Here is a 4670-nt window from a genome sequence, read left to right as displayed (position 1 = left end):
TGCCCAATAGGAGAATCCTTCCTCTGAGTTGTTGGCCAGGGTGATGCAAGAGACTCCCAGACAGTAACCCAGCATAGAAGTGGGAAAATGAACAGCAGACCCCTCTCTTATCTAAAGGAATATTGGCAACTGATTGCTGCTAGATGAGGAAGAACTGATCTTTCTAAAACAAGGAACTCTAGATAGGCTGACTAGATTCAGTGGTTGAACAAGTACTGGAAAACAGCTGGGGGCACCAACAACACAGTGAACAGTAACAGGGGTTACAGAGTATATGGGTTCCAGTGGGGGTCGGAGAGGCTATGGGAGGGTGCCATTTGGGATGTGGGAATATAGATAAATAAGATTGTTTGGGATGTTCTGTATGAAATGCACACAAAAAAAATCAACAAATTTAAAAAATGAGTTATATTTGAGGAAGAAGCATAAAAATTTGCTTCATATTAATTAGTAGAGGTGAAACACATTACCCTTAAAATCTGCCTGATGATTTTATATCCATGCTCAGGTGCCAAGGATCTCAAAGTAACTTACTTTGACTAGTAATAATCAGATACATGGAGATTAGAGACACATGTATAAACATCTAAGTTAAGTGTTAGTTGCATTAAAATGAGTTTTTCTGTATGAAACAGTATATTTTAAAATGAAATGGAGATCTTTAAAGGTTAAAACCTCATTCAACTTTATGTCTTATAGGATTTATACTGAGTTCAACAATGTATAACTACATTTACTCACAACTGTGAACCTAAAAATTACAGCCAGTTTTGAAAGAGGTGCATCTTTGCTCTGGAAATTGTTATTGAATATGTTAATGCTATAATGAAATGCTTCTTCTAATCATGTGGTTATTAAATAATGTTTTTAAAAAAGAAAAGAAAAAAATATAAAAACATTATTTCAAAACATAAAAAAAGACTGTTTTATGAACACCAAGTCTCCCAAGAGTGGAAAGACTCGAATAGTGGCTCTAAAAACAGCTGAAAAGCCTGTGGAACCAATAGACGTACTGTGGAAATTCAGTAGTTTAAGTTATTAATGGTAGTTGTAGATTATACTTCATCTTCTGTATAAAAAGAATGAAGATGTCTTACAGTAACATGTGAAATGTGAATTTACCTAGCTCATTGTAGAACTACAACAGAACATAGTAATGTATTTAAAGTATTATTTTGCATCTCAATGTCATGATTCAAAAGAAAGCTGAAATTGTTCTTGTGTGACAGCGTGACTTCGCCTGCTATAGTGCCAATGTGGGAATCTCTCTCCACTAACTTACTTTCAGCCGGGCATGGTGGCACACGCCTTTAATCAGGAGGCAGAGGCAGGCAGATCTCTGTGAGTTCAAGACCAGCCTGGGCTACATAGCGAGTTCCAGGCCAGCTGGGGCTACAGGGAGACCCTGTCTCAAAAAAAAGACCAAATAAATAAATTAATTAATTAAACTAAATAAATAAAAATAAGAAAGAAAAGCAGGGCGTGGTGGCACATGCCTGTGGTCCCAGCACTTGGAGGCAGAGGCAGGTGGATCTCTGTGAGTTCAAGACCATCTACATAATGAGTTCCAGGACAGCTGGAGTTGACAGGGAGAACCTGTTTCAAAAAAAAAAAAAAAAAAAAAACAAGAAAGAAAGAAAAAAAGAAATGAAAAAAGAGAAATACATCATATTGTTGAAATCTGCTGTCCAAGTGCCTCATCCAGCTTCATGAGAGAGGGAGACCTTAATGGTAGATAGTGTTATTCTTGGTAGTTCCAATGAGAGTCTCTTGGAGCAGTCAGGTTAGGCCTTCTGCTTGAGAGGCAGAGGAAGAGAGAATGTCAGTTAAGGAACTAACAAATGGGCAGGTGCAATGTTGAGACTCCAATACCAAACATTGTCTTCTAGAAGCAATTTAAGGGCAGAGGCGGTGGTGGTGGTAGATGTGAGAGGAGGGAGGGGAGTTTTCGGGCCAGAGAGGTGGCACTGGCGGAGGCCTGAGGAGGCCTCCTCGGCGGCTGTGGAGGCCGAAGTGCAACCTGGAGAAGTGTGGCTGGACCAAGACCTCCCCTGATGACGGCAGGCTCCGTCCTCCCCCTACCACCCATTGCCACCACGTTAGGGGACGGCTGCAAGCCCTGGCCCTCAGAGGAGAGGTAACAGGAGCCCAGAGCCGAGACCATGTCACCCCACCCTGGCCCCAGGCCTGGCACTATGATGTTCCGAGACGAAGTGGGCATCCTCACTGGCTGGTTCAAGGGCTAGAATGAATGTGAGCAGACAATGGCCCTGCTGTCACTTCTGAAGCTGGTCACCTGTACCCAAGCCAGCTTTCTGCACCTCTGCCTGGAGCACTGGTTGGCAGAATGCAGTAACATCCAGCTGCTGGAGTCAGAGGCCAGCAGCGCTGCCATTGTCAGCCAGTGGCAGCAGGAGTCCAAAGAGAAGGTGGTGTCCCTCCTGCTATCCCACCTGCCCCTGCTTCAGCCAGGCAACACGGAGGCCAAGTTGTAGTACATGAGACTGCTGCAGGTGCTGGCCTACTCTATTGAGAGTAATGCCTTCATCGAGGAGAGCCACCAGCTCCTCTCCTATGCCCTCACCCATCCTGTCACCACACTGGAGGACCAAAACGCGCTTGCCCTCTGGCTGAGCCACTTGGAAGAATATCAGGCTAGCGGTTTCCTCAGCCGGCCTGAGACCTCCTACCACTCACACAAGACCTCAGATGAGTGGGGAGGACCTGAAGAGCTGGGGCCTGGAGAGGCAGGGCCAGACTGGCAGGATACCCGCCCCCCCCTCCCCCCGCCCCGGGAAAAAGGACATGTGTCCTTCCACCCATCCAGCTCAGTGCCGCCAGCCATCAACAGTATTGGGAGTAACGCAAACACAGGTCTCCCCTGCCCTAGCCCACTGAAGCTCTCCATGTCTCTCAGCCCTACAAGCCCCCGGGCCCCTGGTGAGTGACCGAGTCCAGAGGAGCTTGGGACCCGGGCTGCTTTCACCTCTGCCATCCTCCTGGAAAGCGTTGCAGCTGGAACAGTGTGTCCTCCTCTGGCAGTGAGCAGCCGCAACACTTTCCAGGAGGATGGCAGGGGGATGAAAGCAAAGACATGCCCTCGTGGCTCAAGAGCCTCGGCTTGCACAAGTATGCTGCTCTGTTCTCACAGATGAGCTATGAGGAAATGATGACCCTGACTGAGCAGCACCTGGAGTTACAGAATGTCACCAAAGGCCCTCCACAAGATATCCCTGAGCATCCAGAAGCTGCATGAAAGTCAGAGTGTCCTCAAGTCCCTCGAGAAGGGTGTGTTGGAAGGCGGGAATCTGCGGAATGCTCCGCAAGAGCTGCGGCAGATCATCGTCACCCCCATCAAGGCCTACAGAATCCTTCAGGCCACTGTGGAGGCTGCTGCCGCCACCCCTACTGCCAAGGATGGGTCAATGGGGTCAGGGGGAGCCACTGCTGCCAGCTGCAGAGCCACCCCTCACCCACCCTGGAACAGACAAGGGCACTGAGGCCAAGGACCCTCCGGCCGCAGGGAACTATCCCCCTCGACCAGCTCCAGCTCCCTCTGATAGCAGCGAGCCAGCCCCAGCTCCTGTCGCTGACGGAGACATCCCCAGCCAGTTTACACGAGTGATGGGCAAAGTGTGCACCCAGCTCCTGGTTTCCCGACCAGATGAGGAGAATATCACCAGTTACCTCCAGCTCATCGAAAAGTGCCTGACTCAGGAGGCTTTCACAGAGATGCAGAAGAAGCGGCTGCTGTCCTGGAAGCAGCAAGCGCTGAAGCTTGTCCTGACATTTCCCTGCAAGGCTGTACTGGACATGCAGAACTACCAGCAACAGAAGGGCTGGGCATTTGGCTCCAATTCGCTCCCCATAGCTGGTTCTGTGGGGATGGGGGTGGCCCCGCGAACCCAGTGGCAGTTCCCAGTGCCTCCTCGGGCTCTCCCACCTGGCAGGATGGGCCTCCTGAGCCCTTTAGGCCTTGGGGGAGTTTTCCCTCGACATACCCTCACCAGCCCCAGCCTTGGGGGCCAGGGCCGACAGAACCTATGGTTTGCCAGCCCTGGAGGGCAGCAACAGCATGCTCAGCCAGACTCGCAGCTCTGTGCAGCGCACCCACTCGCTCCCCATCCACTCATCATCCATTCTCATGTTTCTTCCAGACTGACCTGTTCCTGGGCCTGACCTGAAGATCAATCCCACCCTGGAGTCTCTGTGTCTGAGCATGACAGAACACGCCTAGGGTGGTGAGCATTTTCTGTTTCCCTGACCCAGCTCCCACCTACCCAGCATCTTCATCTCTCAACAGAGAGACTTGGAGCCATTCTGAGGGTTCTAAGGGGAGACCAGACTTCAGGGAGGGCCCATCTGGGATGACAGTCTACATGAGTGCCTTTCCTCAGGCCTCCCACCAGTTCCTGATCCTCCTCCCTTCCTCCCTTTCTTACCACAGATGAGACTGACAAAATGTCCACCATCTGATGGGATCCACAGCCCAGTACACCCATAGGCTCCCAACGGGCTTCTCCTCAGCAACAAAAGGGTAAGCTGGCACAGCTACACATTCTAGTGTTTTTCTACTCTCTCATCCTTTTAACTTTTTTTTTTTTTGAGACAGGGTCTCCCTGTAGCCCCAGCTGTCCTCACTCACTATGTGGACCAGACTGGCTTTGAAT

At 49.8% G+C, this 4670-nt stretch overlaps 1 pseudogene; it reads left to right on the top strand.

The window, feature by feature from the left end:
• The first annotated feature begins 2195 nt into the window (after positions 1–2195).
• Positions 2196–4237, top strand: LOC103726042 (annotated as a pseudogene).
• The last annotated feature ends 433 nt before the right edge of the window (positions 4238–4670 follow it).

This window comes from Nannospalax galili, unplaced genomic scaffold (assembly GCF_000622305.1).
Source record: "Nannospalax galili isolate Female #2095 unplaced genomic scaffold, S.galili_v1.0 scaffold28, whole genome shotgun sequence".
Classification (NCBI taxonomy): Eukaryota; Metazoa; Chordata; class Mammalia; order Rodentia; family Spalacidae; genus Nannospalax; species Nannospalax galili.
Note: the sequence above shows the minus strand (reverse complement) of the source record. Positions and strands in the feature narration are given on the sequence as shown.